This window comes from Rhopalosiphum maidis, chromosome 3 (genome assembly GCF_003676215.2).
Source record: "Rhopalosiphum maidis isolate BTI-1 chromosome 3, ASM367621v3, whole genome shotgun sequence".
Lineage (NCBI taxonomy): Eukaryota > Metazoa > Arthropoda > Insecta > Hemiptera > Aphididae > Rhopalosiphum > Rhopalosiphum maidis.
In genome coordinates, this window is record NC_040879.1 from 35,214,510 (window position 1) to 35,238,570 (window position 24,061).

The 24,061-nt window shown below is 26.9% G+C and overlaps 2 long non-coding RNA genes across 3 annotated transcripts; both read left to right on the top strand.

Moving 5' to 3' along the window:
• The first annotated feature begins 14,631 nt into the window (after nucleotides 1-14,631).
• Nucleotides 14,632-15,736, top strand: LOC113559145. Its single transcript, XR_003405885.1, has 3 exons — nucleotides 14,632-14,800; nucleotides 14,860-14,993; nucleotides 15,677-15,736. It is a non-coding gene; the product is annotated as an uncharacterized LOC113559145 (long non-coding RNA).
• Nucleotides 15,737-22,484: 6,748 nt separating this feature from the next.
• Nucleotides 22,485-22,950, top strand: LOC113559092. Of its 2 annotated transcripts, none has more exons than XR_003405836.1 (3): nucleotides 22,485-22,549; nucleotides 22,614-22,743; nucleotides 22,872-22,950. It is a non-coding gene; the product is annotated as an uncharacterized LOC113559092 (long non-coding RNA). The 2 variants fall into 2 exon arrangements; XR_003405837.1 differs by having other exon boundaries at nucleotides 22,614-22,756; nucleotides 22,872-22,949.
• The last annotated feature ends 1,111 nt before the right edge of the window (nucleotides 22,951-24,061 follow it).

The following is a 24,061-nucleotide window of genomic DNA, read 5'->3' on the forward strand; positions in this document are numbered from 1 at the left end:
AGATTTAACGGCTCGTTAAAATTTAATGGGTGTCATTATTTGATTTTTAAGAAACTGTAAAATTTTAACGTCTCAAATTCTAAAATACGTTCGCACGACCCGGCGCGTGTCCACTTCGCACGATCTTCTAAAATAAATTAAATAAAATTTTTTTTTTTTTTTACACGACTATTATAAATGTCTATGTGATCCCGTGCGTCGACAGGTTGGGGTGGTAAAATCCTATGCGGCGAGTGTGTGTATGTGATGTGCGTGTGTCGATCAGGAGGTGCATGGCGCCGAATAATACTTATAAATATACAATTTAACAATAATACATATAATTCTATGCGATATCGTACCGTAATAACAATGTAATAACAACAATATTACCTATATGTAATTATTACGATGACGTCTCGGCACGGTGCTGGCGCCGCCGGGGCGCAATAATGCCATATAATAATATTAATATATACTGTGCGAATTATGGCATTGTCTTGGCATCAAATACAACACTGTATGACAGTCGAAATAACAATACGACTGCGGATATTATATCGTTGTTTTTGTTTTCGTTGTCGTTGTTCGTGACGTTTGCGGCGCGACAGCGTTTCGCGAAGCCAACACGAAACGAGGCGCAACGCGTGACTGTCTCGCGGGTGGCGGTCACCACGGTGGTACCGTACGAGCGTATGCGGTTTGCCGTCCGCGCTGCCCTCGCATTACATACCTTTGAAACGGGCCGCGCCACCAGGCGGCTTTACCGGTAACTAATCATTAATTCACTGGGGGGAAAATCAACACCTATTACCGTATCCTCCGCCGCCGACTTTCCCACACGACGGCGACAACGGTGACAACGACGATGTCGGTTTGTTGTGTATCACGGAAAACGCAGTGTGACGGTCGACGTCTCTCTCACTCGCGCTCTCTCGCTTGATCGCTCGCCCTCGTGCCCACATCGCAGCCCCCTGCCACCGCTCCGCCGCAACCGCGGTGTCCCGGTAGCGAGAGGGCGAAATAAAAGCACTTTATATAAAAACGGGACACTCGCCCGTTCAGTGGCATAAGATGTTTCTCATCCGTTATAAAATATATGGTTGTCGACACCGCCGCCGCCGCCGCCGCCGCCCCAGGATACGGCAAGCGTGCACGCACAGCAATACAATAATATGTTGTAAAATACGCGCACACGCACTCACACCACGTTGACGACCGCGAAATGATAATAATAAATTATAATATTGTTATTACAACTATCAATTCGGAGCACGCGCCACGCAGTCGTTCGTTATTACAATATAAACTACGATACGTATAGTTGATCGCGGTCGGACGAAGAGCGGGTGTTTCTTCTCTTTTTCGTTTAAAAAACTTTTGTACCGCAAAACCCGCGTGTAATACCGTGTATTTATTATGTATTCTGGTCTGCTTAATGTGCAATACCTGCGCCAGCCTTTGTGGTAATGCGATTTCATACGTATATATACTCGATATACGGGCATTTCGAATTTTGATCAACGCCATATGTGATATTTTTTAACGACTGGGCTGCCTATACTCGTAGGTATATAACTATAATACTATATATAGTACATTCCGTAACCGCGTTGAGAAATGAAAATTAAAAGTCCGGCTCCGCGAGAGGTATACGTATTTCTATAACGCGATGTGGTACCGCGAGACCGTATGCTTAGAATGCCGCTTGTGGTAATCATTACCCGTCATGGAATGGTATAATAATAGAATATTATAGGTATGGACGTGGACAGTCTAAAACAATGGTCGTTGCACGGGGTCTATTGGAATATTCAAACAACTTATCCCCAAATATCTATGCCGAAGAGGCCACAACACCCGCATTTGTTGTCTCCGTCTTACAAATGCGCAACATAGAAAATTTACGCTCAGCAAATCACATTTAGCTCTTTTAGTTTAAAAATTAGAGTAAATCGACCTATTATGAAACTTGGTGGTAAGAACATTATCTGTGTTTGTATGTCGGTTTATTAAGATAGTTTATCTTTTTAGCAAGCTATGCGTATGCAACATAGCGTAAATTAAAAATGCTCATAACTCACTTAAAAACTAAATAATCGTAAAAAGCCAACATATAAACACATATAATGTTCTTACCATCAAATTGCATAATAGGTCGACTCACTCTATTTGTTAAACAACGGAGCTAAAATTGATCTGTTGAGCGTAAATTTACCATGTAAGACTTATAAGACGGAGACAACACATGCGGGTGTGACACCCTCTTAATGGCTTAATAAACTCAATTTTATAACTGATTAATTTTTGTTCAAATATAAAATACCAATGTACCCTATATTAACCTATATTATATAATATCTATTATTTACGATCAAAATGTAAACAATAATATGTATTTTTATGTATAATATGGTAGAGTAGGAAATTAGGTACCACTCTGTTATATATTCAGTAGGTGTCTAGTGTACTTCGTCATTGAGTAACTGTTATATGTAATGAATATGTTAAATTTAAATTAAATTATAGATCATTGCCTAAAAAATATTTTATGTTCCCGTAGCGTAACTATTTTCACCCACACCAAATTGTGGATTTGAAATAATTATGTAAAGTCAACTGAGGTTAAAAATAGTTTAATTTAATTTAACTCAGGTTTAAATAATTGTACAAAAGTGTGAGACGTGATGGTGCTGTAAGGAATTAGGACTCATCGCTTCAAAACATCTTAAAATGTTATGCTTTAGACTCTCTTATAATGTATAGTATTTTATATGGTGTCCTCGTTCATCTTCTACTAGACCTGAGGTCCATAATTTGACCCATCCCCTCGCTTTTGCGTCATTTAAAAAATGTATTGTTATTGATTAGCAATGTAATAGTATAGCTTGTACTGGTACCATCACAGTTGAGGTTTAGTATTATGTATGTTAGATAAGTCGAACTCAGTTAGTACATTTAGAATCATAATCTTTATTATGATACATTATATTAATCGTTTTATAATATTTAGCAAGATTTTGTAAAATAACCTTGTGAAATATATTGTACGTTTGTACGAGTTCCGTGAGAACCGTAAGCCCGTTAGACCCTTTGACAACTTATATGGGACTTTGTATTAAATTTTCAAGCTTTTTGACCGAGCATAAAAATTACAATATAGAAAAACTGAAAAATTACAAATACGAGTACAATATAAATAGTTTAAAATCACTTTAAATATTTTTTAAATGTCTTAAATATAGAAAATTGTAATTTAAGACTTAAATAACAGCGGGATGTTATAATTTCCAAATAAAGTTTGATACTCCTACAGAAATCAGTTTACAGTGTAAAAGAAAATTTAATATTAATCGCTGGTTTAATAAGGGATCAACACAATTTGTAAAATAAAATAAACATAATTTAAATAATTACATAATATTATCTAATAGTAATAATTCATTTATTAAATGTAATATAATATTTTTATACATTATGTATAATCTATACTATATATGCCGAGTGTCAACCGTCAAAAGTAAAAGGTACTTATCTTAATAATTAAAAAAACGGGACTTTTTGCACAAAACCATTTTTTGCAAAATGTAATGTTATTTTGTTGTAATTCAAAATCAAATTATCATAAATATTTAAAATTTTTACCAAATGTTTTTATTTGAATTTTTTTTATAGATAATGTATTATTTTCAAAATATTTAATATTTTATTTTTGGCTATTTATAAACATTTTGAATTTTCCATTTTATTAAAAAAAAATTCTCTAAATCTTGATAAAAAAATTTCACTTAGTTGAAAAATTTGAAAAGTATATATATGGTTTCTCAAAAGTTTTCTATCTTGTAATTAAAAAATCTAAAAAAATATCTAATTATAATTTTTCTATAGACATTTGAAATTTAAATTTAAACAAAAAACAATAATTTTAGTTATTTTATTATAATTAAAAATATTAAGTATTTGTGAAGTCTTAAAACATGTATGTACTTAATACTTATATATTATTAAATTTCATATAATATATTAAAAACTAGGTACTTATGCCATATTCAAAACATTTAGATTAAGTTTATAGTTCATACTATTGCTTATTTATACTACGAATCGCTATTCACATTATTTTACAATAAGTCAATTTAAGTACTCAAAGGTTAATATATAATATTAACTATTATAATAATTAAATATTAATATTTTCAGCAAAAATTAATTCAACTTGCAGTATATTAATATGAGTAAAATAAATTACTATAATAGTAAAATAAATAATAAATATATCATAAAATATACTTAATAATACAGGCTGACAGATCCTTTCACTCAGAATCATTTTTCGTATACAACAATTTATCATTGAATTCAAATTTAACATATATATTATATACATTACTCAATGACAAAGTAAATTCAACACCTACTTATAACAAAATGGTTACTATTACTTTTAAATACTTTTTCTACAAACCTAATAGTTTGGTTATATTATGTATTTATGTATTAAATTAATAAAGAGAAAAATTTACAAAATTAAAATTAAAACTTTTACGCATTTACTCTATATTTTACGCCAAATGCCATTAGAATTTTAAAATTATTAAAGGTAAAGAATCTTGTCACTTATTAATAACCTTACTAAGTATCAGTGTTTTTATTAAGGTATTAAATGGCTGCATCAATGCATTTATCATGCATTTATTTGCATAACTCTAACTTTTTTTTTGAACTTTCTAATTTGGCAATTCATGGAAATTTAACCCAATAATACGTATACATGAATTTTATGACTATTTCTTAGAAACTTATGTGATGCCGTAATGGCTAACAGTTTATTTTCATCATTTATTTGGGCTGAATTTTCTAATTCTACAATGCGTATGTACAACTAATGTTTGTGAATCATTTTATTCAAACTGAATATCATATTGTATTCACTAAATCCTAGTATATTTCAATTAGTCGATGTCTTAAAGCAAGTACAGTGTGTCCAGTGTGAATACAGTAAACGCCGCTTATAAGACTCGCGGATATAAGATTCAGTCGCTTATTGGACTCAAAATCGTCTGGAACGGTCCGGACATATCCAAATACATCATAAAAATTCGATTATAAGACTCACCACTATATTTATAAGACTCAAATTTCGTAAAAAAAAAATGGTAAAAATAAACATTTTTGGTTAAAATTTAAAAATAAATTGGTTTTCAAAAATTACATATTTTTTGGGTGATTTCTGTTTAAGTTAAAAATGTTATTAAACTAACTTAACCTTAAATATTTAATTTTCTCTTTAGTTTGTATTTTGTCTTAATCGCCGAAACAGTAACGCCGAAAATATCTATCGCCAAAATGGTTGCGCTGAAAAGTCTCATTCCCTACAAATACTCGTTAGTCTAATGAAAAAGTAAGTTAAATTATTTTATTTGACAAAATTATGCAGGGCATGCATTTTGGACATTCCAATTTATATTTATTTTTTTTTGCATGCAATTCGGATGTACCGTTTTAAATATCTTTAGGAGAATAACTACCTAATTATAGTTTAAATAATATATATTACCAAAAATTTTCAGATAAGGCATCTTTTATTTAGAGTTTAGTGCAATTCCAAAGTATTTAAAATTAACTATATTAACAGAACACTATGATCACATGTGATGTCTCCGTCTTACAAACATACATCATATCTAGCTAATTTACATTCAAAGAACCAAATGTGTGTTGTTAGCTTTAATACTTTAGTAAATTGATTATAATCAAAATTAAAGAGAAAAACATTATTTGTGCTTAATCGTTGGCTCTTTTTGGTGTTTTTATATGTAAGTGAGAATGTACAACTAAAAAAAACAATACTTAAATCTTGCTTAAAATTAAAATATAAAAAAGCAAGGTTAAAGTACAGATAACATTCTTACCATTAATTTTGATCATAGATCAATTCACTCTAATATTAAAGCTAAACCACACACAAGTGGTTATACTGAATGAAAATTTACTATAATAAGTTGTATGTTAGTAAGTATGACAAAGATAATAAATTATGTGTAGCCGACTGTAAGTAAAGTTCTCTTACAAGGAATTCATGATAAACATCGAATATATTGAACAATATTATAAAAAAATACAAACTATTAACGATCAATAAAGGTATTTGTTATCGAATTTACACTATATAGCTATCTATTTTAAAAATTGTAAAAACCGTAAAATTGTATAATTTTATCTATATTTTGTAACTTTTTGAATTACTCTCATTTATTCAAAATTCGGCTGATTTAAATTTTTTTTATTATTTTATCAATGAGTTTCTGTAAAAAATTAATTTTATAAATAATTTTTTAATTTAGAATGAGCTAAAATATTCAAACCGCATTTTGAATTAGGACTATTGACTTATTTCCATAAATAAACTGTTCCCTAGCTATATATGTATATGTATAAATTGTATGAATGAGTATAATTATTTTATTCTATTAATTCTGTTTTAATTCTTATTTTTTTCTTTTATCGTGTAAATTATGCATATAAAATCATGAAAACCTAATAATTTTTTTATTAGTAAATTAACTAAAATGCATTCTGACGAGATTCTATAAACTGCAGTAAATAATTTTAAATATGATATTTAATTTAACAAAATATGGCGGAAGCCCTCACACATACACACACGAAATACACAAATACATAATAATAAAAAAGAATTATGTAGTCTTAAAAATTGACTATGGAATATTGATCTATTCTCAATGTCAAACTACACACTCTACAACCTAAATAATTAAGTTAAGTTGAGTATCTATTATCAAAGAGCTTAAATATTTTGTATTACAATTCTTCACAATTACTAAGGACACGATAAATAATGAAATCATACATATTTAAATTCTAAGTGAACAGGATTAAACAATAATATACCTATAATACTATACCTATCTATTCAGGGAAGGGCAAAATACTAGAAATATTCTTACTTAAAATATTTTTACATATAGATTGAAAGGTATTAGACTTTATAAATATAGGATTCCCGATCCTCTATATTTTTTTCTACCAATATTTCAGTTGCATTGTATAGCTTTTGTCAATTCAAAAAAATTAATAAAAATAAAATTATGAATAAATAAATAAAATTATGTGTGTAGGCTATAGAACAATACAATTATAAATTACAAAACTGTTATCAACATTTATTTTTTTCAAGCATTTTTTAGCACACTTACCCCTCCCCTCTCCAAAAGTCACCCTGATTGTTCCACTGCAAAAGGATTATAATAATAAAATAAATAAACCCAATTACTTTATTACATTATTATTTTACAGAGAAAAATTAATAATTTAGGTAACATATAAATTGTATATTGTATACGCCATCTACCGTTCTTTTTTAGTAGTATTGGCATATTGTGCGGTTGTCAACTTCCGCGTATAGGTGATATTGATGACAGCATTGATTATGTAAAAGTTCTATACGTTTATCTATATGAATATTTAAATTTAATATAATATTATATGAACAATTGACTTTGTTTACATTACAGAAGGAATACTTGACTAAAATTATTCAAATACCTACTTTGCCTAATCAAATATGTAGGTATTTTAAATACATTTTCAAAGTATTTGTATTCAAAATCAAAAACTAATTTTCAAATACTTTTTTCGTTTTATAAATATTTATAATTGTTTTTATATTATATTTAATTATAATATAAATATAATATTATAATAAATAAAAATAATTATATTTTATAACTCTGTCTGCTGTATAGTAGATAGTAGATGTCTTTAAATAAGTCACGCTTTAAGTTTTAAGTTTAAATTTTTTTTATTTATTTTTTTTAAGACAATGGTTAAGCCCTTCCAAAAATTCCCCGTAGTTGGGGTACCTTCAAACCCTCCCCCCCCCCAAAAAAAAAATATATATTTTTGAAAAATCTTAGTGGTTGTTCAACGTGTCTGAAACTCAAGATTCTGGTATTTTGGAGGATGCTGATCAAAATTCGTGTCTTTTGTCGAGACCGTAAGAGTCGTTTTTACCCTGGTTTGAGGCCTTGGAATTCCAAAATTTGAGTTTTTTAATCGAGTGTTACTCGGCCGGGTTTCGATGTAGGGGCATAGTTTCTTCACGAAAAGTTTTGTTTTAAGTCGTTTTACATAAAGTCTTTCGGTGGCTGGAGGGTCCAATGGCTCCTTGTGCCCCCTCCCCCATGGATATTTAAAAAATGTTTAGTTTTTGTTCCACGTTTCTGAAATTCACAGGTTCGGGTTTTTTTAGGTCGGTGATCAAAATTGGCGTCTTATGTCGACACTGTAGGAGCCTTTTTTACCCCCTCTTATTGGTGTCGGAAGTTAGGATTTTGCAGTCTTTGGACTTTGTCGCCACGGAACACTTAGACATTGAGCGGTTAGAGCAGTTTTTTCTAAGCATCGTTTAGACATTTTTGTAAAAAATCGAACGGTACCAAAACCGAAGGAATCGGACGTTTTGTTGAGAAGTTATAATTTTCTTTTTCTTTTTTGGCACTTAGATTTTACGTAGGTATTTTCCAAATTTTTTAAATTTTCGTTTTTACTTGTTTTAGGTTCGTTCACGTTTCAACGTTTGGCAATTACGCCATCAACATAAAAAATAATTTATTTAGAAATAGTTTTTCATTAAATCACATTGAGAATACATCTATTTAATGTTTATAGTGTTTATACCCCTCGTTTAGCATTAAGAATTTAATATGTGAGCAATTTTGTTGTTTATACGAGATACGACCATCATTTTTAAAATGTACGACGCAATAAGTCGATCACTCGATCGTAAGCCATACAATTTTTAATAAGTCGTTTTATTCTAAAACTGTATTTTATGATTCTTAATTAAGTAAGCTTTATGAACTATTCAGTACTCGACTCAATCAATAAATTAAATTTATCAACCAAAACTGCGTTGACATTTGATTTTCATTCCTTAAGAAGAACCCACTACCAAACAATTAAACAACCGAACAAGATCAGAAGATCTAACTGGAACGGGATATTAACAGTGTTAAATATCAATAATTGTTCATATAACTGATGAACTTTGAATTTCAATCAAATCAATCATCAAAATTAACGATTTATACGCCTCGAAAACGATTATAATTAAATGTATATTGTTGTGAATGTATAATACTAATATGACAAGTCTCAAAATGTACAACGCTAAACAATAGGTATGGTAAATTGCAAAATGACAAGTGTAATGTTATATTTTCTAATTTTCTATTAAAACTTTTGTCCTTGTCCGTTTATGGATGAAATTAATCCTACATAGAAGAAGAGAAACGGAGAAATGGTGAAATCTTAAGTTTGTCGAGAGAGAATTTATGTAGATTCAAGTGTACCTAATGAATTGTCTAGTAGTTAAATATATAGCTTTCAAAAAGCATAAAAAGCCAAAAAAACAATAGAAAATTCGATTTATCAATATTATAAATTAAGATAAAGAATTATTAATTAGTTTATTTTTAAACACGGCTTTAGATTTAAAGCCTTGATTTTAAAAGGTCACCACTGCTTTGAATGTCTGATAAACAATTGCGGTTATGTTCAAATGTTCAATTTTTACGTAAATAATAATATTATGGGTATTTTGTATAATTTGTAATAATATTCATATTATGACGAATATCATTATTTCAATTGTGTTAATCATAACACACCTATTATAAATATCTAAACCCTGTATTAAATACAATATCCAAAATTATGCATAATATCAAAATATATGACTGACAATAACACATCTTTGTACCCCATTACAACAATCAAAATTATATTTATTAATAGTAATAACATTTATACTTACTTGTAATAAGATGTCATTATTATATCTAATATATTAATATTAACTTTATAACAATATATTCTTACCTATGAACTTTTCACTATTATACAAAAATACTGATTATACTATAAATTATTATTCATTTACTTGACAAAATGTTCATGTCATATTATACCATATTTTGTACCTATGTAATCTGTTAAATAACATATTTTTTACCTATGACAATAAACACTAATAATTTCTAATGGAACAACAAGTATCAAAGGTCAATACTATAAGTAGAGCCCCCATTTTGATTATCAGATTAGTCTGCTTCCATCAACTGAGTCGGATCTCAGCAGCATAGTCTGCTTCCATCCAACAGCCAGTTCAGTGCAATTCGTACATCGTCTTACTTATTAAGCAGAAGCTTGTTTAACTTAAAACCATCATTGATTTTTTCTCTTGTTGTGAAGTTATAAATTAATATTCAAATCTGAATCATTATTGTTTTAACATCTCTTTCAACACCGAAGTATCCATTTAGATCTCATTTAACATACTGTATACGACGATTATCAGGTAAGAAAATATATTAATATATAATTATAAATCCAGAATAAAAAAAACATTATTGAATAAGACAACGCAGACTCTGGTGTAAAGTAAATAATATTTATAAATCTGTATTCACAATCCCGACTAATCGTAATAATATATAGGCTTAAACTCATAATAAAAGTAAAGTTAGGATTGTAGCTACTCCTAGCCTTATCGATTATTATTCGTTGAAAGCATTTAACCATAACATCTAGGTTAATATATTATTATAAGGTAAAGTTTTATCAATAGCCACGGCCAAACTTATATATGATTCATTACAAATTAATTAATAATGTTCTTTATCCTGTACAGTATACAAATTACAGATCTAAACAGTTTTCCTTAGATGTGGTCTTCATCAGTCATTTATAGTTATTGAATACAACCGGTTTGTATATTATGTTGATTTGATTTTATATAACAGTATAATTATTACTAGGTACAATGTATCGACAAATAATTGAAACCATTGCAAAAAACAAGTTAAATTTATGTTATCTACAACTTTCATGTTTAAATCTTCATAACTTAAATCATGTAAGTTCTATATAGTGTTCCTATAATGTATTACTCATTTAAGGTTTATTACCTATTAGTACATCTGAAACAATTTAACATATACACTGACAAGATAATTATTTATCTTATAAAGTTGTAATCAAGTGTTTGTTGATTACCTGTGATTTTGTAATTGTTGGCTGTTCAATTTTATAGTATAGTAAGTAGTAATAGAATAACTATTTTATAATATTAAAAAAGCTTATATTTTTATATTGTTATTTTTTTACTTATCTATATTAGGCATAGATAATAGTAAATAATATAAGTATATATACTATAGGTACACAACTATAACACAAGGATGTTTGCTACAATAATATTGATTGGTTTCTATTTTACATGGAATTTAAATATAATACTGACCTATTGAAACAATTTTCAAAATATAATAATTGTTTTTTTCTAATTATAGTCAGCAAGATACAGTAACTGAAGTATACATGTATTCAGGCCTATTAGGAGATTATTCCAGTATATGTTTGGAAAAACATCCGAAAATACTGTTCCTATTAACATAATTGTTTATCCGGTAAGGTAGAAGAGTTCATATTATCTGAATTACTATAGTGAGTCAATTTTCTATTATAAAAGTTATTTTGTCTAGCTATTTTATATATTATTGGTTTGTTTTTCTTGATGCTTTTGAAAAGTTCTGGGAATTGTTTAATTTGAGCCATCAAAGTACCAATTAGATTCTCTTTAATAACAGAAACAATGCTGAAGTAGAAAAGCTGTAAAGCATGTTTACTGCACCAAAATGTGATGATACAAAAATAAAATAAAATAATTAAATACACATTATTGTAAAATTAATACAATACTATCAACTGATACTGTAAGTACATCATACATAATTTATTGTACCTAAAATCTTTGTTAATAAATTACCTCCAAATTATATATCTGAACTTGAACTGATATTATTATTATTTTAAGGTTAACACCTAGAACCTGTCACCCGTTAAAAGTTTTATTTTAATGAGCATTTAATAGCTTATTTTAACATGCATTTATTAAAAATCATATCTCAAAGTTTTATCCAGTATCATTAAAGTCTATAGATCAAAAATTACATCAACTTGGTACATAATACATTATACAACATAATTACACATGTTGACTACTATACTAGTTAACAACTGTTTACCCTCCAAGGAGTTATCATAATAAATAAAAACCTAACACTTATTTTGCAATAGTAACATACAATGTTACATTTAAAAATATATGTTTACAAGAATTACAATTAAATGTATTTTTTTGTTTCTTATAGCCAGCAAAAGAGGGTTTCCAAGTTCCAGATAAACTAGAATATCAATGTATAACATGAACTACTCAATTATGTTAACAGTTCTTACATATATTTCGTCATTACCAGTTTCAGATGGATGAAATATGAATAATGATTTTTTGAAATTAATTATGATTGCGAGTTATAAAACATTACATTATTTTTAAGATTATTAGAAACAAATTTTCGTACATAAAAATACTATAAATTTAAATTGAGTTAAGTTGTACCTTTGTACAAGGTTATAATAAGTTTAATTTCTATCTAATAATTGTATTAAATATAATTAAATAAGATATTATGTTTAACTTATGATTAATACAATAAATATTAAATAACTAAATTACTAATTGGTAAAATTTTATTATTCCAATTAATAATTGTTCAAAGAACTTTGCATGTCAATTTTCCTAAAACAAATAATGTATTAATATTAATAATGATAATAATCTTTATGTAACAAAATATTTTTCCAATTCAATTTTAAATATGCTATGTAAAATAGACAACATTTTATATTTAAAATATAAATTTACAATAAATAGTTTAAATTTAATTATAATTATAATATTAATAATGACACAGTTTAACTCTAAACCACAAAGTTTATATCAGTGGTGTTCCATAAATTCTGAATTTTTTTTCAATTGTATTCATTACTTTTATAATTTTTAGTGACTAATGTGTATGTAAAACTGTTTTGTTTTATATATGCATTGTTTAAAATATTATAAAATTTAAAAATTTATATAATTACTGTTTTTATTTTACAGCTATGTTACACAAAAATCTTATAAAATATTAAGTGTTCAGACATTCAAAAGAGGTTAAAAATTGGCATATATTATACATAAAATGTTATATACATTATTATTTATCATATTATACTAAAATATTATTACTTTTTTGAGATGTTGATTATGGTTACCTAGCGTAAAAATATAAATTGCACTTAAGTAAACAGTGGTCTTTAAAGAAATTAATATTGAATTATTGAATTAACCAATAGTGTTACACAGTTTATTAGTAAATAATATGATCATAATTGTCTATCGTAAAGTACTGTTTAGACCACGATTAAAGATACTATTTTTAATCTTGGTTTAGACTTAGACTAGGTATTAATAATATAAAATATTATATTATTATATGTTCATCAATAACCGTTGACTACCTCTTTTACATAATTAAACATATTATAAATTATTATGTTTGTATAAAGGTATATCAATTATATTAATAGTTTAATGTAAATTATTGTTATGTTAGAAATATAAACGACTTACAATATCGCAATTTACATAATCGATATTTTAATGTAATAATTATAAACAATACACAATAGTTTGTACAATATAAAACTTAATTAAGTTTAAAAAAAATCTGCTGAGATACAACATTTCAGTTATTATTAATTAGTTTTAGTTGTATGTGTATATTAAATAGGCAATATATTAGTATGATGGGTAGTAATTTGTTATGAATTTCACAAAATAACTTCAGTAATATTTATATGAGATAAAAATTTAAATTTTATGGACATCAAACATAAAAAATAAAGTATAATGATTTATTTACATTGTTATTTATTCAAATAATGAATCGTTATATGTAAGATATATAATATGTTAGATCGTTTATTTAAGTTCGATAAGTTAACCTGTGGACTGTAGAGTCTGGGAGAATAAAAATGAATAATAAATTAACAATATTCTATTATGCTTACCTGCAACTATTTAAACACAAGTATATTGTTTAATGATTAATGTTATTAATATTTGACTTTTGCTTACTAAATACTATGTGTCTATGATAACACTCAAAATATATATACCACTGCCTACTAAATTTAAACAATACTAATGGAAATTTATTTCATTATAATATACTCAGTTTTGAAATTTTATTAGTACCTAATAATATAATAATAATAAAAATGTTTGAATTTAGCCAGAAGTGATAAAGTAATATGTTGTTTATTTCTAGCTGAATTGATATGATATTTATCATCTATGATAGTGATTTAGTAATACAAACCATTGTTTTTCTAGTCTAATGATATAAACAATTTTTATTTACTATCTGGTTTAAATTTCATATCCATTTTCAGTTTTACATTCGTATTTGTATTCAAATTTCAAGTGTTCCAACTGTAAATTATTTCAAGTATTTTTATTATTATGTTCGAATCAAAATTATTTTCAAAGTATGGTGATGGAATTTTATATAAAAAAAAAAACCAATATAAATTTATTGCACAAGTGTATTCCTTAGTTTTACATTGTAATCCAACAATGCGTTCTAGTAAATACGTACTATCTTTTATGGCTTATCAAAACTAATTTCTTATCATCTGTTATTAATATGTTTATGTTTATATCCATTTGCAGTTTTACATTCGTATTTACATTTAACTTTCAACTGTTGATTGTCAATTTTTCAATTATTTTGAAATAAGAATGAAGTTTCACTGTTAGTTTTTGTTAGATTTTTTCCATTTCTGAATTCTTCAGTGTTTTTCACGTACTAGTTGTCATCTACAGATTTTCGTTCTCCTAATTGCTTGTGTTGGTGACATTTTGTCCTCCATACCGTAATACATATTTAACTGAATACATTTTTTTAGATGGAAGTACAGCAGATCACTGCAGGCATGCTGAGACATTAATTCACATTTCTACCATTTGGGAATGAATGTTACAACATCCTTCATTGAAAATGGACCAGAAGATACTGATAATAATAATGGTATTATGCAATGTACGTGTAACAGTTATTGAATGTAATTGATAGTCAATGAATAGTAGTGAAACATAAAGTTACTGTCATGAAACCCTGACCTTTAGATTAAGATAATGATTGTTATTTTCCATTATTAAAATTCATGTTTCTTATTTAGCATTTATTACTTTCATACAATTCATTTAAGCTGATACCTCATAAACACCATAATACACGTTTTTATATAATAAATTTGACTCATGTTATAAATTCATATTGTTTATGGTTTATGAAACACTCAATTCTCAATATAGTGTCTTGAAACATTGACCACTACATAGAGAATATGTTTCTTATTTAGCATTAATTACATTCATACATTTCATTTAAGCCAATACTTCATAAACACTATAAAACTTGGTTTTATATAATAATTTTGACGTATATAACAAATTCATTTTTTTAATTGCTTATAAAATACTGAATTCTCAAGTTAATCTCTTAAAACCTTGACCACTACATAGAGAATATGTTTCTTATTTAGCATTTATTACTCTCATGTATTTCATTTAATCTGATACTTCATAAACACTATAAACATGCTTTTAAATGATAATTTTGACTCGTGTTATAAATTCATATTTTTAACTGCTTATGAAACACTCAATTCTCAATTAATTCTCCACCAATTTTACATATTTAACTGACTACATTTTTTTCAGATTGCAGTGCAGCAGTTCACCCAAGGCTTGCTGAGACAGGAATTTGCATTCATACCACTTTGGGAAAGTATCAACATGTTATTTTGAAAATAAACTAGAAGATATTGATAATAATATTGGATTTATGCAATGTGTGTAATGGTTATTGAATATAATTGATAGCAAATTAATACTAGTGAAACAAAAAATTAGTATCATGAAACCAAGACCAATGAATTACGTAAATGATACTTATTTAGCATTATTAACTTCCAAGTATTTCATTTAAGCTGATACCTCATAAACAATATAAAACATGTTTTTATATGATAATTTTGACGTATATTTCTAATTCAAATTTTTTATGGTTTATAAAACACTCAATTCTCAATATAGTGTCTTGAAACATTGACCACTACATAGAGAATATGTGTCTTATTTAGCATTAATTACATTCATACATTTCATTTAAGCCAATACTTCATAAATACTATAAAACATGTTTTTATATGATGATTTTGACATATATTTCTAATTCAAATTGTTTATGGTTTATGAAACACTCAGTTCTCAATATTGTGTCTTGAAACCTTGACCACTACATAGAGTATATGTTTCTTATTTAGCATTAATTACATTCATACATTTCACTTAATTTGATACTTCATAAACACTATAAAGCATGTTTTTTTTGATAATTTTGACGTATATTTTTAATTCAAATTGTTTATGGTTTATGAAACACTTAATTCTCAATATAGTATCTTGAAACATTGACCACTACATAGAGTATATGTTTCTTATTTAGCATTAATTACATTCATACATTTCATTTAAGCCAATACTTCATAAACACTATAAACATGCTTTTAAATGACAATTTTGACTCGTGTTATAAATTCATATTTTAAACTGCTTATGAAACACTCAATTCTCAATTAATTCTCAACTAATTTTACATATTTAACTGACTACATTTTTTTCAGATTGCAGTGCAGCAGTTCACCCAAGGCTTGCTGAGACAGGAATTTGCATTCATACCACTTTGGGAAAGTATCAACATCTTATTATGAAAATAAACTATAAGATATTGATAATAATATTGGATTTATGCAATGTGTGTGTAATGGTTATTGAATATAATTGATAGCAAATTAATACTAGTGAAACAAAAAATTAGTATCATGAAACCAAGACCAATGAATTAAGTAAATGATTCTTATTTAGCATTATTAACTTCCATGTATTTTTGTTGATGCTGATACTTCATAAACACTATAAAACATGTTTTAATATGATAATTTTAACGTAAATTACAAATTCAAATTTTTTATGGCTTATGAAATACTCAATTCTCATGTTAGTACCTTGAAACCTTCACTACTAGAAAGAGAATATGTTTCTTATTTAGCATTAATTACTTTCATACATTACATTTAAGCCAATACTTCATAAACACTATAAAACATGTTTTTATATGGTAAATTTGGCGTATTTTACAAATTAATTTTTTTTTTGCTTATAAAATACTCAATTCTCATACTAGTATCTTGAAACCTTCACCACTAGAATGAAAATTTGTTTCTTATTTAGCATTAATTACTTTCATACATTACATTTAAGCCAATACTTCATAAACACTATAAAACATGTTTTTATATTGTAGATTTGACGTATATTACAAATTCATTTTTTTAATTGCTTATAAAATACTCAATTCTCATGTTAGTATCTTTAAACCTTGACCACTAGATTGAGAAAATGGTTCTAATTTAGCATTAATAACTATCATACATTTCATTTATGCCAATGTTTCATAAACTCTATAAAACTTGTTTTTATATGATAATTTTGGAGTATATTAAAAATTCAAATTTTTTAATTGCTTATAAAATACTCAATTCACATGTTAGTACCTTGAAACCTTTACCACTAGTAAGAGAATATGTTTCTTATTTAGCATTAATTACTTTCATACATTTCATTTAAGCCAATACTTCATAAACACTATAAACATGCTTTTAATTGACAATTTTGACTCGTGTTATAAATTCATATTTTAAACTGCTTATGAAACACTCAATTCTCAACTAATTTTACATATTTAACTGACTACATTTTTTTCAGATTGCAGTGCAGCAGTTCACCCAAGGCTTGCTGAGACAGGAATTTGCATTCATACCACTTTGGGAAAGTATCAACATGTTATTTTGAAAATAAACTAGAAGATATTGATAATAATATTGGATTTATGCAATGTGTGTGTAATGGTTATTGAATATAATTGATAGCAAATTAATACTAGTGAAACAAAAAATTAGTATCATGAAACCAAGACCAATGAATTAAGTAAATGATACTTATTTAGCCTTATTAACTTCCAAGTATTTCATTTAAGCTGATACTTCATAAACACTATAAAACATGTTTTTATATGATGATTTTGACATATATTTCTAATTCAAATTGTTTATGGCTTATGAAACACTCAATTCTCAATTGAGTATCTTGAAACTGTGACCACTAGAAAGAGAATATGTTTCTTATTTAGCATTATTTACTTCCATGTATTGCATTGATGCTGATACTTCATAAACATTATAAAACTTGGTTTTATATGATAATTTTGACTCATGTTATAAATTCATATTTTCAAGTGCTTATAAAACACTGTATTCTCAAGTTATTCTCCACCAATTTTACAGATTTAATTGACTATGTTTTTCAGATGGCAGTTACAGCAGATCTTTTAAGGCTTGCTGAAACATGAATTAACATTTTCACCACTTTGAAAAGTTTTAACATCCTATATCTATAATGGACTAGAAGATTCCGATAAATTTAATAATTTTATGCAATTCACTTTTATTATTTAAGGCCAATAAATGTATAAAATGTAATAATGTATTCTAAAATTTTTATATGCCCACGAATATTTTTCAATTATAAATCATTAGTGATCTTTGTTGCTATATTTGATTTCAATCAAATTTGAACTTGAAATGTGTATAACAAATAATTATCTTTTTACATATATAGATTTTATGATTTTGATCTTATGAACTACAACTACGTATGAAAAATCATGTATAACATTTTCAAAACTTAAAAATACAGGACAGACAACTTTTAACTAGAAAAGAGTTAGTTTTTTTTTTTGTGATTTTGATAAATATCAAAATAAAGGTTTTTAATACCTACTTATAAAAAAAATTTATGACTTATGAGTAAAGTTTTATGGACATTTGTGATGTTTTTTTTTGTTTATATTTTCAAAAATATTAGTGATCATAATATATTCATATGCTTAATTAATATAGCCAGTTTGTCGGATCCTTTTTTTTTATCAACAGAAGGGGTCTATAGGCAAATTTTATACGATTTAATTAATTTTGAAATATAGAATATTGGTAGATTCTTCTAATATTCTATCTCTATGATATAATTTATTTTATTAATTATTTTATCTTACAGTACACCTCAAATAGTGAAATTGAGCGCATTATGTATTTTATTATATTGTCATGCAGATTTGAAGGTGTTTTGTATAGGCAACCCTACTGCACTTTCAAAATTTTCAATATTATTCCTCACAAACCATTGCATATTATATAAAAATTATCTACTCATTTATGACTTTGTTGCAGTGTAACTGTCCAAATTCTGAATTTTTCATAAATTTTTGTGTTAAAACTGAATTTATTATTAGTTATTACGTTATCCAAAACTCCAAAACTAAATCCTTTAATACTGGCCCCTTTGGATAAAATGTTCAAAGACCGAGACAAATTCGTCCCTAGATGCGTCTTCCAATTAGTAAATGTTTTTCAACTCAATTATTTAGACGGTAAATGATGATTTAAATGTGCAGTTTAAAAAAAAAACTTGGCAGGAAATTTGGTTTTAGCAATTTTTAATTTTAAAATTGAAATTCAAAATTCTTTAGAACAGAAATTTGATCTCGAGGTGTCACTGCGTTGAACCTCTAAGATTTCGAAACGAAACAACCAATATTAAAAATGTTAGTATTTCAATTTGAATCTCAAAATCTATAGATGAATATCATAACAACAGATTATATCATGTGTTGAAATAACGAGTTGTAAATTGCAAAGTTTTAGAAAAGTTATGTTATACAATATAAAACTTTTTTAAATATTTATTTTATTTACTTACTGCAAGTTTGCATATATAATTATATGTTTCAGTAATAAAAGTTTAACATCACCCTAAACGGTATGATAATACTGAACCTTCTACATTTTAATTACCAAAAGCAACAAAAAAACTATAAACAATTACGACTTGGTACAATTTGTACGAAATATATTCACAAATTGCAAACGTCAAAGTCATATAATATTCTATGTAAATAAAACAACTATATTACTTATTATACGTAGGTACAAGTTACAAAAGGTAGACTTTAAACATCTTTGCAATAGCGTAAATATTCTTAATTTCGCAGTGTGTTTCATCATTATCTATGATTAGTACTATTATTATGTATAAAGTTATAAGTCACGGGAATCCCTCTTCTCCAAGACTGGATAAAAATACAATTCAAAAACTTTCATGCAAATCTCAATACATCTGATGGCGCACGGTTCTACAACCTGGGAAATAAAAAACGATATAAAAATCGGCGTTTAAAACCACGTCTACCCCAAGATCTCCTTCTATCACAGTCAAGCGAAGACGAAGATCGATTTTAAATTACCACTAAAAAATAAATATTAACTAACATTAGCATGTATATCACTATATCACTAACTAAAAATATTAGTAATTGTAATTTGTTATTTGTAATTGAACACGTTAGTAAACTTGTAATAGCATGATAAAATGCTGAAACATTTTAATTTTAATAAATAAATAAAAAAAAAAACTTTATAAGTACTGTATATTTGCATAAATATTTGTTTCCCTCAAATATATTTTTGAAAAACCTTAGTGGTCGTTCGACGTGTTTGAAACTCAAGATTCTGGTATTTTGGATGATGCCGATCAAAAGCGGTATCTGTTGTGGACACCGTAAATGCCGTTTTTACCCCACATTGGGGTCTTGGAATTCCGAAATTTGAATTTTTTAGTCGAGTGTTACTCGGCCGGGTTTCGATGTATGGGGCATAGTTACTTCGCGGAAATTTCTGTTTAAAGTCGTTTTACATAAAGTGCTTCGGTGGTAGCAGTGTCCTATGGCTCCTTGTGCCCCTCCCCCCATGGATATTTTAAAAAATGTTTAATATTTGTTCCACGTTTCTGTTGTTCACAAGTTCAGTTTTTCGTAGGTCTGTGATCAAAATCGGCGTCCCGTGGTGACACTGTAGAATTCATTTTTACCCCTATTTTTGGCGTCGGAAATTAGGATTTTGCAGTTTTTGGACTTTGTCGCCACGAAACAATTAATTTTTTGGTGGTTAGAGCGATTTTTTTCTACGCATCGTTTAGACGTTTTTGTAAAAATTCGAACGCTACCAAAACCGAAGGAATCGGACGTTTTGTTGCGAAGTTACGATTATATTTTTATTTTTGGCACTTAGATTTTACGTATTTTTCGAATTTTTTGAATTTGAGTTTTTGTTTAATCTTTTCGAAATTTGAGTGCTGACTCATAAATGCTACGACGAGTTTGAAAGGTTAAAAAAATCGAATGGCTTGTTTTTTCGTACACGCATACTTTTCTGTATGGTACCTATACCACCGTATAACGATTTAACGAAGTATCTATTTGAACTTTGTTTTTTTTACACGTTTTATGTTTGTTAAGGTTTCAACGTTTAGCAATTACGCCAACAGCATAAAAAATAGTTTATTTATAAATAGTTTTTCATCAAATCATATAGAGAATACATCTATTTAATGTTTATAGTGTTTATATCCCTCGTTTAGCGTTAAGAATTCAATATGTACCTAAGCGATTTCGTTGTGTATACGACCATCATTTTTAAAATGCACGACGCAGTCAGTAGATTACTTCTGATCACTTCAGACTCAAATCTGCTCGAATACAACATTTCATTTATTATTTATTAGTTTTAATTATATGTGTATATTTAATATGCAATATATTAGTATGATTGGTAGTAATTTGTTTTGAATTTCACAATATAACTTCGGTAATATTTATAGGAGATAAAGATTTAAATTTTATGGACATCGAATATAAAAAATAAATTATTATGATTTATTTACATTGTTAAGTATTCAAATAATGAATCGTTATATGTATAAGATATATAACATATAAGACCGTTTACTTAAGTTCAATTAGTTAACCAGTGGACTGTAATGTCCGGAGAATATTAATGCATAATAAATGCTTACCTGCAACTATCTAAACACTTAAATAATACATACATATATAGTTTAATGTTATTACTTTTTGACTTTTGTCTTACTAGTTACTATGTATCTATGTTAAGACTCATAATATTTATACAACTGCCTGCTGAATTTACAAAGTATACAATATTATTGGAAATTTATTTCATTATATTATGCTCAGTTAATCAGTTTTGAAATTGTATGTGTACATGAAAATATTATAATATTAAACATTTTTGAATTCGGCGGCCAGAGATAAAATGTAATAAGTTGAATATTCTAATCCGAATTGATATGATGTTTTTCATCCATGATTGTGGTTTAGTGATATAAACATTGTTTATCTATTGATATAACCGTTTGTATTTACTGTCTGATTTATATTTCATATCTTTTTGCAGTTTTATATTCGTATTTGTATTTAAATTTCAACTTTAAATTGTTTTCAAGTATTTTGAAATAGGAATGAAGTTTGTCTGTTAGTTTTTGTTTGATTATTTCCATTTCTGAATTATTCAGTGTTGTCCACGTACTAGTTGTCATAAACAGACTTTCGATCTCTTTATGGTGTGTAGTAGTGACATTTTATCCTCCAACCATTATACATAATTAACTGACAATTTTTTTTTAGATGGCAGTACAGCAGATCACTTAAGGATTGCTAAGACATGAATTAACGTTTCTAACACTTGACAAAGTTACAACATCCTACGTTGAAAATGGACTAGACGATACTGATAATAATAATGGTTTTATGCAAAGTACGAGTAATGGGTATAGAATATAATTGTGATTCAATTAATAGTAGTGTTACTAAAAGTCATGTAACCTTGACCATTATATTAAGTAATGATGCTTATTTACCATTATTAACTTTCATATTTTTCAGATTGCAGTGCAACAGATCACTCAAGGCTTGCTGAGCATGAATTAACATTTTTAGCGCTTGGAATAGTTTCAACATCCTATGTTTAATATGGATTAGAAGGTATTAATATTAATAATGGTGTTTTGCACGGTACGTGAATGAATGTAAATGATAGCAACATAATAGAAATGTAACAAAAAGTTAATGTTATGAAACCCTTACCATTAGATTAAGTAAATGATTCTTATTTAGCATTATTAACTTCCATGTATTTCATTGATGATGATACTTCATAAACACTATAAAACATGATTTAATATGATAATTTTAATGAGAATTATAAATTCCTATTTTTAACTTTTTATAGAAAAGTCAATTCTCAATTTAGCGTCTTGAAACATTGACCACTAGAAAGAGAATTTGTTTCTTATTTAGCATTAATTACATTTATACACTTCATTTAATCTGATACTTCATAAACACTATAAACATGCTTTTAAATGATAATTTTGACTCATGTTATAAATTCATATTTTTTACTGCATATGAAACACTCAATTCTCAAGTTAGTATCTTGAAACCTTGACCATTAGATAGAGAATTGGATTCTTATTTAGCATTTATTACTTTCATACATTTCATTTAAGCCAATACTTCATAAACTCTATAAAACTTGTTTTTATATAATAATTTTGACGTATATTTCTAATTCAAATTGTTTATGGTTTATGAAACACTTAATTCTCAATATAGTATCTTTAAACCTTGACCACTAGATTGAGAAAATGGTTCTAATTTAGCATTAATAACTATCATACATTTCATTTATGCCAATGTTACATAAACTCTATAAAACTTGTTTTTATATGATAATTTTGGAGTATATTAAAAATTCAAATTTTTTATGGCTTATGAAATACTGGATTCTCAATTTAGTCTCTTGAAACTTTGACCACTAGAAAGAGAACATGTTTCTTATTTAGCATTAATTACTTTCATACATTACATTTAAGCCAATACTTCATAAACACTATAAAACATGTTTTTATATGGTAAATTTGGCGTATTTTACAAATTAATTTTTTTTTTGCTTATAAAATATTCAATTCTCATACTAGTATCTTGAAACCTTCACCACTAGAATGATAATTTGTTTCTTATTTAGCATTAATTACTTTCATACATTACATTTAAGGCAATACATCATAAAC